Genomic DNA, 15162 nt, shown 5'->3' on the forward strand with positions numbered 1-15162 from the left:
ATTGAAAGATGAAAAACAGCATGGGTTTACTTAAGGGAGATTATGTCAAACTAATCTTATTGATTTTTTTGATTGGGTGACTAAAATAATAGATGGTGGAGGTGCAGTAGACATCGCTTATCTGGACTTTAGTCAAGGAATTTGATACTGTCCCACATAGAAGGCTTATCAATAAATTGCAGTCTTTGTACGTGGACTCCCATATTGTTGAATGGATTAGGCAGTGGCTGAGGGACAGACAACAGAGGGTTGTAGTCAATGGAGATTATTCAGACCATGGTCTTATTACCAGTGGGGTCCCTCAGGGATCTGTTCTGGGACCCATATTGTTTAATATCTTTATCAGCGAAGGCCTCGGTGGTAAGGTGTGTCTTTTTGCTGATGACACAAAGATTTGTAACAGGGTTGATGTTCCTGGGGGGATACACCAAATGGAAAAGGATTTAGGAAAACTAGAGGAATGGTCAAAAATCTAGCAACTAAAATTTAATGTTGATAAGTGCAAGATAATGCACCTGGGGCGTAAAAACCCAAGAGCAGAATATAAAATCAGTGATCAGAAGAAGTTGGGCAATGTGTTTTGGGGTGTAATTTTACATATCCATGCTGGGTGAGATAAATATCTCGGTCAAATGCCAACTTTGTATAAAAAAATGGGAAAAGTTGTCTTTTGCCGAGATATTTATCTCACCCAGCATGGGTATATGTAAAATGACACCCCTAAACACATTGCCCAACTTCTCCTGAGTACGGCGATACCAGATGTGTGACACTTTTTTGCAGCCTAGGTGAGCAAATGGGCCTACATTCCAAAGAGCACCTTTAGGATTTCACAGGTCATTTTTTACACATTTTGATTTCAAACTACTTCGCACACATTAGGGCCCCTAAATTGCCAGGACAGTATAACTACCCCACAAGTGACCCCATTTTGGAAAGAAGACACCCTAAGGTATTTTGTGATGGGCATAGTGAGTTAATGGAAGTTTTTATTTTTTGTCACAAGTTAGTGGAATATGAGACTGTAAGAAAAAAAAATCATCATTTTCCGCTAACTTGTGACAAAAAATAAAAAATTCTAGGAACTCGCCATGCCCCTCATGGAATACCTTGGGGTGTCTTCTTTCCAAAATGGGGTCACTTGTGGGGTAGTTATACTGCCCTGGCAATTTAGGGGCCCTAATGTGTGTATGAAGTAGTTTGAAATCAAAATGTGTAAAAAATGACCTGTGAAATCCTAAAGGTGCTCTTTGGAATGTGGGCCCCTTTGCCCACCTAGGATGCAAAAAAGTGTCACACATCCGGTATCGCCGTACTCAGGAGAAGTTGGGCAATGTGTTTTGGAGTGTCATTTTACATATACCCATGCTGGGTGAGAGAAATATCTCGGCAAATGTCAACTTTTCCCATTTTTTTTTATACAAAGTTGGCATTTGACCAAGATATTTATCTCACCCAGCATGGGTATATGTAAAATGACACCCCAAAACACATTGCCCAACTTCTCCTGAGTACGGCGATACCAGACGTGTGACACTTTTTTGCAGCCTAGATGCGCAAAGGGGCCCAAATTCCTTTTAGGAGGGCATTTTTAGACATTTGAATCCCAGACTTCTTCTCACGCTTTAGGGCCCCTAAAATGCCAGGGCAGTATAAATACCCCACATGTGACCCCATTTTGGAAAGAAGACACCCCAAGGTATTCGCTGAGGGGCATGGCGAGTTCATAGATTTTTTATTTTTTTGGCACAAGTTAGCGGAAATGGATTTTTTTTGTTTTTCTCACAAAGTCTCCCTTTCCGCTAACTTGGGACAAAAATTTCAATCTTTCATGGACTCAATATGCCCCTCAGCGAATACCTTGCCCAACTTCTCCTGAGTACGGTGATACCAGATGTGTGACACTTTTTTGCATCCTAGGTGGGCAAAGGGGCCCACATTCCAAAGAGCACCTTTAGGATTTCACAGGTCATTTTTTACACATTTTGATTTCAAACTACTTCGCACACATTAGGGCCCCTAAATTGCCAGGGCAGTATAACTACCCCACAAGTGACCCCATTTTGGAAAGAAGACACCCCAAGGTATTCCATGAGGGGCATGGCGAGTTCCTAGAATTTTTTATTTTTTGTCACAAGTTAGCGGAAAATGATGATTTTTTTTTCTTACAGTCTCATATTCCACTAACTTGTGACAAAAAATAAAAACTTCCATGAACTCACTATGCCCATCACAAAATACCTTAGGGTGTCTTCTTTCCAAAATTGGGTCACATGTGGGGTATTTATACTGCCCTGGCATTTTAGGGGCCCTAAAGCGTGAGAAGAAGTCTGGAATATAAATGTCTAAAAAAATGTACGCATTTGGATTCCGTGAGGGGTATGGTGAGTTCATGTGAGATTTTATTTTTTGACACAAGTTAGTGGAATATGAGACTTTGTAAGAAAAAAAAAAATATATCAATTTCCCGCTAACTTGGGCCAAAAAAATGTCTGAATGGAGCCTTAAAGGGGGGTGATCAATGACAGGGGGGTGATCAGGGAGTCTATATGGGGTGATCATCCCCCTGTCATTGATCACCCCCCTGTAAGGCTCCATTTAGACGTCCGTATGTGTTTTGCAGATCCGATCCATGTATCCGTGGATATGTAAAAGACATATGGCCGTCTGAATGGAGCCTTACAGGGGGGTGATCAATGACAGGGGGGTGATCAATGACAGGGGGGTGATCAGGGAGTCTATATGGGGTGTTCACCCCCCTGTCATTGATCACCCCCCTGTAAGGCTCCATTCAGACGTCCGTATGTGTTTTGCAGATCCGATCCATGTATTCGTGGATCCGTAAAAAACATATGGACGTCTGAATGGAGCATTACAGGGGGTGATCAATGACAGGGGGGTGATCAATGACAGGGGGGTGATCAGGGAGTCTATATGGGGTGATCACCCCCCTGTCATTGATCACCCCCCTGTAAGGCTCCATTTAGACGTCTGTATGTGTTTTGCGGATCCGATCCATGTATCCGTGGATACGTAAAAAACATATGACCGTCTGAATGGAGCCTTACAGGGGGGTGATCAATGACAGGGGGGTGATCAGGGAGTCTATATGGGGTGATCACCCCCCTGTCATTCATCACCCCCCTGTAAGGCTCCATTCAGACGTCCGTATGTGTTTTGCCGATCCGCGGATCCGATCCGTGGATCCGCAAAACACATACGGACCTCTGAATAGAGCCAGCCTTACAAGGGGGTGATCAATGACAGGGGGGTGATCAGGGAGTCTATATGGGTGATCACCCCTCTGTCATTGATCACCCCCCTGTAAGGCTCCATTCAGACGTCGGTATGTGTCTTGCGGATCCGATCCATGTATCCGTGGATACGTAAAAAACATATGGCCGTCTGAATGGAGCCTTACAGGGGGGTGATCAGTGACAGGGGGGTGATCAATGACAGGGGGTGATCAGGGAGTCTATATGGGGTGATCACCCCCCTGTCATTGATCACCCCCCTGTAAGGCTCCATTCAGACGTCCGTATGTGTTTTGCGGATCCAATCCATGTATCCGTGGATCCGTAAAAAACATATGGCCGTCTGAATGGAGCCTTACAGGGAAGTGATCAATGACAGGGGGGTGATCAGGGAGTTTATATGGGGTGATCAGGGGTTAATAAGGGGTTAATAAGTGACAGGGGGGGGTGTAGTGTAGTGTAGTGGTGTTTGGTGCTACTTTACAGAGCTGCCTGTGTCCTCTGGTGGTCGATCCAAGCAAAAGGGACCACCAGAGGACCAGGTAGCAGGTATATTAGACGCTGTTATCAAAACAGCGTCTAATATACCTGTCAGGGGTTAAAAAAATCGCATCTACATCCTGCCAGCGAACGATCGCCGCTGGCAGGCTGCAGATCCACTCGCTTACTTTCCGATCCTGTGAACACGCGCGCCTGTGTGCCAATCAGCGTTAGTGTAGCCTGAGAGCGCCGCAGCAATGACGCCTTTCGGCGTTAGGTGTGCGGCAAGCGGTTAAATAGGGAATCAACAAGGTAAAAGAGGAGAGAATATTTAAAAGAAGAAAAACTGCTACAAGAGGACATAGTTTTAAATTAGAGGGGCAAAGGTTTAATAGTAATATCAGGAAGTATTACTTTACTGAGAGAGTAGTGGATGCATGGAATAGCCTTCCTGCAGAAGTGGTAGCTGCAAATACAGTGAAGGAGTTTAAGCATGCATGGGATAGGCATAAGGCCATCCTTCATATAAGATAGGGCCAGGGGCTATCCATAGTATTTAGTATATTGGCCAGACTAGATGGGCCAAATGGTTCTTATCTGCCAATACATTCTATGTTTCTATGTATGGCGTTTTGCTGTGAGCTGGGGAGGACAGGAAGCAGCGCTGCACGCTGGAGACACCACACGTGCAGCACCCTGTAGTACAGCCTTCCGGCTCTCAAACAGCCTTAATTAGCGCGGCCGCCGAAAGCGCTTCTTACATAGGTGGGACCACTCCCACTGGGCAGAGCTACAGACGGCAAGGGCACACTATGGAATTGGCAGTGCCTCTCACTTGCCGCCAATCAAGTTAGCACAGTGCTCAGGTGGGCTCTACAGGTAACAGGCATAACTAGCTATCTTGTAGTCTAGTGAGATTTGTTCAATGGGTGCATTATAAGCAAAACCAAAGGGTGATGAAAACTGCAATCATCAGAAAGATTATATCCAGAGCATCCACTATTGTATCTATCTCATATATAAAGAGGGCATAGGAAGGGAATTCGTCTCTAACTAGAGAGTGACACAATATATACCCCCGTTACATCGTCCCAGTGGATAAACGCAACGTTATGCAATATCGCTAGTGCAGTATTCACATGATAACATGGTGTGTTTTGAACTAATGGTGGTCTGTGGATGACACTATTATGGGGGATCTGTGGATGACACTGTTATGGGGGGAATCTGTGGATGGCACTGTTATGGGGGATCTGTGGATGGCACTGTTATGGGGGGATCTGTGGATGGCACTGTTATGGGGGGATCTGTGGGTGGCACCGTTATGGGGGGATCTGTGGATGGCACCGTTATGGGGGGATCTGTGGATGGCATTCTTATGGGGGGGATCTGTGGATGGCATTCTTATGGGGGGGATCTGTGGAGGGCACTGTTATGGGGGATCTGTGGAGGGCACTGTTATGGGGGATCTGTGGAGGGCACTGTTATGGGGGATCTGTGGATGGCACTGTTATGGGGGGATATGTGGATGACACTGTTATGGGGAGATCTGTGGATGACACTGTTATGGGGGGGATCTGCGGATGACACTGCTATGGGGGGGATCTGTGGATGACACATATATAGCATCTTATGTGTGTCATTCACAGATCCGCCCCCATAACAGTGTCCATGGGGGCGGGGGCCAGCTTCTGGTGCTGTAATGGCAGCGGGGCCTGGTGCAGTCACTGTATTCTATTACACCGGGCCCCGCTCACTGTAGTATTAATAGGTAACGTGTAGGCATGGGCGCTGTTTTAAACTATAGTAATCCTCTGCAACATAGAGAAATCCATGTAGTGCGGTACTCACTTGAAACTCCTGTAGGCAGGCCGTGTGGGCAGCAGCAGCGTAACGTCATTCACTACGTCACGCGGCTGCTCCACCTGCTTCATTCATAAAGTGGGAGGAGCAGGCGCGTGGCGTAGTGAATAACGTTATGCTGCTGCCGCCCACCCAGCCTGCCTGCAGGAGTTTCAAGTGAGTACCGTAGAGGATTACTATAATTTAAAACAGCACCCATGCCTACACGCTACCTATTAATGCTACAGTGAGCAGGGCCCGGTGTAATAGAATACAGTGACTGCACCGGGCCCCGCTGCCATTACAACACCAGATGCCGGCCCCCACCCCTCCTCCCTTCCTGCTGATACACCGCCGGCCGCGCTGTGCAGCATCACGGTTGGCGATGTATTAGTGTAAATGGCAGTATTCGCCCCATAAGACGCACTGCCATTCCCCCCCCCACTTTTGGGGGGAAATAAAGTGCGTCTTATAGGGAGAAAAATACGGTACTTTGTTACTGCTGCCAATATTGTTATTAATTATCTAAATACTTACAGAATACCCCTAACTAGGGATGTGTGAACCTGTCCAGGTTCTTCAAAATTTTCTAAAAGTTTGGTTCAGAGCGAACTAGATGGGCTCCAATTGCCCTGGAAATTAGTATCTAACACCCTCTAATCTCCTAGTACTCAGAATTTTTTTAGGAAAAAAAGCTGTCTATGGGTGGTAGTAGTGGTAGTAATGGTGTATATGTATCGTTAAAGGGGTTGTCTCACCTTCTGCCTTCCAGGCATCTCTGCTACTCTGTGGGCTTCTTTCTGAGCTGGGGAGGGGCTTCACCTCCTGACTGACAATAACCCTTGCCTCTCCATGCAGCGCTCACACAGGCAGCCCTCCATAGATCACTGCACACTGTTATCTCTATATATTTCCATATAGAGATAACAGTGGGTCCCAGCAAGTGCTATGTCTGTCTACTGACAAGATACCAGCAGAGAGAAACGATTGCTCTGCCAGCCACTGTGGGAAACTTTCAGGTCTGATCTGAAGCCCTACAGTCATCTTTCACAAGATGACAGTAGGCACTTGCGATCTGTATATTACAGGTTCTGGGCTATTTGTGCAAGCCCTGAACCTGTTATACTATTCATCCTCCTGGCATAACGGTACAGAACAGCTTCAGGGCTGCGCATGATGGCAGCAGCAGTATGATGGAGGTAGCAGCAGCCTTATGGAACATAATGGTAGGCAGGCTATATTATGGTAGGCTGGAGAGCAAACAGGCAGACTGCAACAGTGTCAAGATGGGACACCGTTAACAAGGTCAGATCTATTTATAGGCCTCAGTCGGAAGAGTGTGAAAATCCTCCCGGATCCAGGCTTCGTTCATTCTGACAAAAGCGATGTTTTGCACACTGGCACAATTTGGTCCTTTTGGGTGTCGCCATCCCCTTCTGCGGCCTGAAAACCCTCTCTGAGATGACAATAGAGGCTGGGCAAAAAGAAGAAAGAGAGTGTGCTGTGCCAGTTTGAGCCACGTTTCCAGTCTGCCTGCTAATAAATCCATGGGGTCAGGGAACAGGGTATGAACAGGAGACAGGCCAGAGTGTAGGTACCCCGGAACCTAGGCACTGAGGAGGGAGGTCTAAGCTTTGCTGATTGGCTTCAACCTGTTGAGGAGACTGAACCGACTGCTGCTACTGTGGCTTCTGTTGCTTGCGATGGTAGGAGGGGGGTGACTCAGTGGGGGCCAAGAAGGACCTCCATTTCAGACATGCTGGCGGCAGTCGTCTGCTCGCCAAAAGCTGAGGCAAACTGTGTACACATTGTCACGTTTTGGTCCTAATGCACCCACAATGATGGCAGCATCACCATATCCTGAAGCATACATGGCATTGGCAGTTCTTTGGAAGGTACTTTACCTCTGCTATGTATTACTGCTGCTGCCGCAACCACCCTGGTCCTCTGCCGTAGAGCGTGGTGGGGTTTTCTCGTCACATCTTAGAAAAAAGGAAGGGCACTAGGAAAGGACAATAGAGACAGAGTACTCCACTGAAACCTGCTCTGCTCCTGGCTGCAAGTGCACACGTCAGCTCTCTGCAGGCTGCCCGGCCATACACAGGCTGGAGGTGGCCCACCGCCGTGAGGTCCCGTCCCGCGCTCCTCTGTTCCCGATTTCCTTCCCGCACAAAACAGAATTGGCCGGTGCAGCTGCAGCGCTGATAACGTCGTGAAGTCTTGTAAGAACGCAGTGTGATCCAAACGTGCTGCCAGGCCCTGCCTCCTGCCATTTACTTAAAGTAACCATGCCTGAGCGAATCCGCCGTCCCGTCACCCTTTACAACAAAAAAGGGGAACTTCTGGCCATCCGTCCTGGCCTTGTGCCGGACAGAGGACCAGGAGTCTAAAAACCGGACTGTCCGGCCTAAAACCAGACGTCTGGCCACCCTACTTGGCACCAAAGGCTATCCATATTTTGGGCAGGGAGAGAGGCTGTACAGTATATAGATTGAATATCATTTAGAACGAGATGGCAGCACATAGTTGGAACATGGGCAACAAAAGGCTGGAAAAGTAAGTGGTACTAAGGCTACTTTCACACTGGCGTTTAGGCTTTCCGTTTGTGAGATCCGTTCAGGATCCAAGCGGTCCAAAACGGATCAGTTTTGCCCTAATGCATTCTGAATGGAAAAGGATCCGCTCAGAATGCATCAGTTTGCCTCAGTTTGCCTCCGTTCCGTCTCCATTCGGCTTTGGAGGCGGACACCAAAACGCTGCTTGCAGCGTTTTGGTGTCCGTCTGATGAAACTGAGCACAATGTAAGTCAATGGGGACTGATAGGTTTTCTATGACACAATCTGGCACAATAGAAAACGGATCTGTCCTCCGTTGACTTTCAATGGTGTTCAAGACGGATCCGTCTTGGCTATGTTAAAGATAATGCAAACGTTCTGAACGGATGCAGACAGTTGTATTATCTGAATGGATCCGTCTGTGCAGATCCATGGGAGGCGTCTGCTAAACCGTGAGTAACTGCTTGTACACTTCGGCCCACCGTGAACCTCAAACGTTCTACCCCTGCGGACTGGCACGTTGCAATTTAAAATAGGCGTCACGAACAGGTTAAATAGTCTCTGCACCTTATGTGAATAAGCCCCATTTGTTTGACTGTTTTATTGGGCTAAAGAACTGTTTAAACTGCTTAGAAACTGCCTGGATATACTGTGCCAATTATCTACTTTAAAATCACACTATTAAAACTGAGAACATTTTTGTGTCACAAGAACTGCTTGCTGTGACTGAATTGACTTTCTCTTGCACCCAAAATGGGCGCCTGAAGTGTATATCTAAATTACTGCTCACACCATTGCTCTGCAAAACGCTCTGCTTGGCTGGAAAATTGAGTGCCACACCTATATGCATAATAACTTGGACGGCCCCTTATACCTTCATTGTAGTGATCTGGGAAGGCCGGCCTTTCATGCAAAACATTGCACCGCCTCTTCTGTCTGTCAGAAACACTGGAAGGAGGAGCCGCGCGCAAGAGGGGAGCGTGATATACATAAGCATGCTCGATAAAAGACACAAGACTTGCCGTGTAAGCAAACGGGAGGAAAGGCGAATACCAGCCATCCTCCACGGAATCTGTATATAACTTTGCTAGAGAAAGATCATTGCCGGGACTGTTTCTATACTGCACCGCGATTCTTAAAGGGCCATACACTTACAAAATAAAGGTTGCAACCTAGCAAGTGCGTAAAGCCGTGTGTAATCTACGTTTTATTAAGCATCTGCTGCTACCATGTCGGTGCAGGAAGATAATGTGCAGCCTGACCTCAACAGGTCCCCTGCAGTAGCTGCAGCCAGTCCTAACGCAGCACCAGCCGCTGCAGCACCAAGTATGAGGCCTCTAACAATGCCTTACTACTTTGGGGCACCCTGGTTCCCATGATACTCTGGGGAACCTCACACTTTAAGAGACTTTAAAGAAAAGATTCTTGCTATATTCAGGTTGTACCCTGTGACAGTAGAGCAACAAATGGAAATTCTGCTTGCGCAATTGGAAGGAGCTGCCCTCAGAGAAGTAAAATCCTGGCCAAACTCAAAAAGGAAAACACTACAGCAGATATTTGAACGGCTCTGCACCACCTTTGAACCCAAGACTGTGTCGGAGGTCAAGATAAGGTTCTTCAGCAAGAAACAGCAATCTGGTGAGTCGCTCAGAGACTTTGAATTGTCATTACAGGGAGCCCTCAGAGCTGTGGTACAGGTAGACCGCCATGAAGAGGAAAATGAAGATAAGATGCTTAAGGAGCAATTCATTGAAGGTGTTAGCACAGAAGCCTTAAAAAGTCAGTTAAGGATGTTAGCGCCTTAGCATCCAAGTTCGACTTTTCTAGACTTCAAAGAGTTAGCCATCAGTATTATGGGGACAAATACGCCATCGGAACCTACTATGGATCTCCAAAATGTTATTCTATGATCAGTCAAGCAACTCCAGCCCCGATTCCTGATGCAGTTGCCGCCTTTACAGAACAAGTAAACTTTCTGACCAAAAGTCTGGAGAAAGTATGTAAAAAGTTAGAACAGTGGGAAAAACCCTTGGTGCTGGAGGATGAGACACTTCCCTCCGGATTATAAAGAGACATATCCCAGAAATTAGGGTGGACACCCTCCTGACCGCTTCCGTGCTTGGAGACGACCCACTTGCACATACTGTCACAAGCCAGGCCATACAGAATTGATGTCTTGGCAGTTAAAAGGCCAACCCTCGAGGTCAAGGACCGCCCCTCGGGAGGTGAAGCAGAAGGTCCAGAAGATCCCCACTGGATGCCCAGATATGTAGGATCCCGTCCAGAAGTGGTTCTTCAAATAAATGGGGTTCCCTTTGTCACTTTACTGGATACCGGGTCTCAAGTCACAACTATCCAACAGTCAGCATTTGAGAAATACTGGAATCAGAACCAGTTAACACAACCACCAGAATCCTGGCTGAGTCTTATAGCCAGCAGCGGCAACCCCCTGCCAGTGCATGGTTACTGGGAGCCAACTCTCCTAGTAGGAGGAACTACACTACCCCAGCAAGGTATCATTGTTGTGCAGGTTAGGGAAGATTACAACCCTCCGGTAGTCCTAGGGATGAACGTCCTTAGGAACTGTTATGCTGAAGTGCTTGATGCTTTGCACAAATCTCTGCCTACCGCCGCACCTGCCTCCAAAAAGGCGATACAACAGACTATCCGTGTGTTAAGTGCGCAACAGAAATTTGCCAATGAGAGATTTGCTGTGCCCGCATCCGAGGTAACCAACCAGTAATCCTTAAACCAAATCAGCATACCTGCATCTATTACTGAACAATCTGCTCAGAAGCTTAATCCACAAAAGCATCCTTCACCTACATTATGGTGGAAAGAACTCAACGTGGGGGATACCTCTACCCCTGAGTAACAAACTGAAAGAGTTTTAAAAGTTGTGCAAGAGCATCATCAGGCCTTCAGCAAACACCCTACAGATTATGGTGAAATCAGGGTAATCAAGCACACCATCGCTACAGGTTCACATCCTCCAAACAAGGAAAGGTATCGGCCAATACCATCGACAATGTACCAATCTGTGAAACAGATGATCCTAGAAATGAAAGATTCAAATATCATCCAAGACAGCCATAGTACATGGGCTGCACCTCTACTCCTTGTCCGAAAGAAAGATAGTAACATTCGATTCTGCGTGGACTATAGGAAGATTAACCAAAATCACCCACAAGGATGTCTATCCTTTACCAAGAATCAGTACCTGACAGCATTAGGATCCTTAGTTTACTTCTCTACCCTGGATTTAACAAGTGGGTACTGGCAGGTACCTATGGCCCCCGAAGACTGTGAAAAAACTGCATTTACTACCCCTATGGGCCTATTTGAATTTAATTACATGCCTTTTGGACTTTGCAATGCCCACTTTGAAACTGTCTGCTATACCTGGATGATGAAATCATCATCTATTCAAAATCATATAAGGATCACTTAAAACATCGTGCAGAAGTTTTCCAAGTCCTCATCGAAGAAGGAACTCAAAATCAAACCATCTAAGTGCTATCTACTAAAGTCAGAAGTCAAGTACCTGGGACATGTTGTCGGTTCTGAAGGTGTCAAGCCAGACCCAGAAAAGATAGCGGCAGCCCGGAATTGGCTTACTCCTACCACAGTAAAAGAGGTGAGAAGTTTTCTTAGTTTTGCAGGATACTACAGATGTTTAATCCCTCACTTGGCTCAGATTGCTGAACCGATACAAGAGCTCCTGAGAGGACATCCTAAAAAGTACCAGAAATCCCAGATATTGGTTTAATGGAATGAAGAAAGGGAAATCGCTTTCCAACTCCTGAAGAGATTGACAAAACCACCTATCTTGGGCTATCCAGATTATCAACAGCCATTCCATCTCTACATTGATGCCAGTCAGAGAGGTCTGGGAGCTGTCCTGTCTCAAGTGCAAGATGTTAAAGAGAAAGTAATTGCTTATGCTAGTAGATCTCTTAGAGGTGCTGAGAAAAATGACCAGAAATACAGTTCCTTCAAGTTAGAGTTCCTAGCATTTGTCTGGGCCGTCACTGAAAAATTTAAAGACTACCTCACAGCAACCCCATTTGTGGCCTATACTGACAACCCACTGGCGCAACTCAACACAGCCAAGTTAGGAGTTTTAGAGCAAAGGTGGGCCTCCCGTCTTGCCAACTACAACTTTACTGTCAAGTACAGAACAGGCAAGTCAAATGAAAATGCAGATGCCTTATCTCGCCTGCCTACCAAAGAAGATCCTATTGAACAGATAGACGTATAGGAAGAAGTGGAGATTCCTGCTTTTTACTGACATTTTGCCCAACAAGATGTCATCACCATCAAAGGTAAAGAAGTTTTCCAATTCCAACAACAGACAGATCCAAAATCCCAAGTTGAAAAAGAATGTTGGATCAAGTTACAATCGGAAAGCAGAGTCTTAGGTGAACTTCAAGACTTCTTAACCAGTGGAAGAACCCCAGAAAGGATTTGCAGGAGACATGCAGACCCAGAGTTACTCAAGCTATGGAATATCGAAAGCAACTCTTCATGCAAAAGGGTCTAATATTAAGGAGAACCCTAGATCCAATCACCAATGATCGGCTGTATCAGATCCTAATACCATGCCGAGATGCCAGAATCATCCTCGAAATGTACCATGATAGATCAGGAAACTTTGGGGTCCAAAAAACTGAGGCTACTATTAAGGCTAAGATTTTATTGGATTGGAATGAGAGGAGATATTGAAAATTGGTGTTGAGAATGTTCTACTTATGCCATTGGGAGAAATGAAAGACATGACCAGAGAGCTACATTGCATCCAATCATAAGTAAAACACCTCTAGAAATAGTGGCTATTGATCATGTAAAGTTAGAACCAAGTTGCTGAGGGTATACTCACGCCATGACAATAATTGATCACTACACCAAATTTGTAGTAGCCGTACCTGTTAAAGACTTGACAGCCAAAACCACCGCAAATGTTTTCTGGAAAAACTTCCTGTTGCCCTATGGATGCCCTGAAAAGATTCTTACAATCAAGGATCTGCCTTTGAATCCCAATTGTTCCATGAACTGTGTTCACTTCACAATTATTAGAAGATCAGAACAGCAGCTTACCATCCTCAAGGTAACGGACTTTGTGAAAAAATGAATCAAACCTTAGTTGAAATGTTGATGGCTGTGCCACCTGCTAAGAGAACTGAGTGGACAACTTTACTACTTCAATTGAAGTATACTTCAACAATACCATCCATTGTTCTACTGGATATACTCCATATTACCTTATGCTTGGCCGCCAAGGAAAGTTGCCTGCAGATCACACCCTGGATGTGCAAGTTCCAGATTCAATTAATCCGCTACACACAAACTGATTGGGTGAGTGAACATCAAAAACGCCTAGCTGATGTCCAAGAGATTGTCCAAGCCCATATGGCAAATGCACGCAACAAACAACAGAACGACTATAACCAGTCTGCTAAAGCAGAACCTTTAGAAATTGGTAACATTGTGTGTGGCTGAGAATAACCATCGCACTAGCAAGCTGGATAGCAAATGGGAAAGAGAACTCTACCTCATTATAGCTATTCCTAATGGTGAGACTGATGTCTATGAAATCACTAAAGAAAATAGAGCACCACAGATTTTGTTCTCTTGAACCAACGTCTATGGAGTCACTACCGCTTCGGTGATCCGACCGGACTACTAAGGGACAACCGCCTGCCTGTTACAGAGAATTTCTGCAACCGCGGCCGAGAAGAAGACTTCCAGCCCTGCCTGTTCAACAGTAATTCCCTTTCCTACAATTTGAAGTCACAGAGCCGGGTGAGGGACCTATTACATTGATTATTTTGCCTTACCCTAAGGACTCTCTACAAACCTGCTTCTACTTGTTTGTTGCAATGTTTAAGCCTTGTGCCCGAAGATAGACTTTAATGTACCTGAGCCTCCGTGATATTCCTCTATTGACATTTTGCTCAGGGAACAGACTCATGCCCTGTGAGCCTCCTGTAAGATTATTGCTGGATTTTTTTTTTTTATGGACTATCCTGGTTTTGACTGTTTGCTGTGCCAGGTCAGCGCCCCAGATCATCAGTCTTGGAGGAGAATGACGGCCCCTTGTCACCCAGATTATACTTTTAAAGTATTTCTATAAAGTGTATTTTTATAATGTACATTTTCATGCTGTTTGTTATTTATATCTGTATGCTTGTCTGCATGCTTTTTCCTTTTATATCTTTCAGGAGACTTAGTCAAGAAGGTGTCAAGGTCGACACATATTAAACAAAGGGTGTATGCAGCGTGCCACTAGTGAACATGAGCATTGCAAAAGCTTGTTTTGTCATCTGTAATATCATGCTGTATTGTATTATTATGTAAAATCCCTGTTAAAGGCTACTTTCACACTAGCGTTCAGAGCGGATCCGTCTGCTGTCTGCACAGACGGATCCGCTCCTATAATGCAGAGGTTTGGATCCGTTCAGAACGGATCCGTCTGCATTATAGCTTAGAAAAAATTGTGAAAAAAAGTGTGAAAGTAGCTTCAGACGGATCCGTCCAGACTTTACATTGAAAGTTGCGGCCAGGCGGACACCCGATATACCTCAGTTCAGGCCTAGTTAGTCAGTTGAGAGAAGGAGTATGAGTTGAAGGAGTGAGAGTGCAGCTGTTAGCTGTGTTTAATGGAAGTCAATTCAAGAGAAAAAGAGTGGATAAAGACACAAAGGACAACAGCCATTTTATCAGGCTTTAAAGGACCTTTGGATTCAAGGTGAAGGACTTATTAGCTTCCGGCAGCCTTACCATTAAAGAGCTGGAGAAACAGAACTAGGCAAAGAGCTGAATATCAGTGAGTACATAACTAACTACCCTAGGCTGACACATTACTACAAGTACAGCCTGTTACTGGGATTCATCACATCCAACTTGCATGTGTATCAGAGACTGCTTTATTACTGGATGTAAACTGTTATCAAGAATCTGGTTATAGTAAAGTTCTCAGTTGGATTTAAACCTGCCCTCGTTCTTCTAACTTCATACCACTACCACTCAAC

The 15162-nt window shown here is 45.6% G+C and overlaps 1 protein-coding gene across 2 annotated transcripts in view; it reads right to left on the reverse strand.

Annotated features, from left to right (window-relative positions):
• Positions 1-15162, reverse strand: part of LOC122936025 (cytochrome P450 2J5-like) — a 357425-nt gene that overhangs the window by 227774 nt on the left and 114489 nt on the right. The gene's annotated exons all lie outside the window — the stretch shown is intronic.

The sequence above is a fragment of the Bufo gargarizans genome, chromosome 4 (assembly GCF_014858855.1).
Source record: "Bufo gargarizans isolate SCDJY-AF-19 chromosome 4, ASM1485885v1, whole genome shotgun sequence".
NCBI classification, from domain to species: Eukaryota; Metazoa; Chordata; class Amphibia; order Anura; family Bufonidae; genus Bufo; species Bufo gargarizans.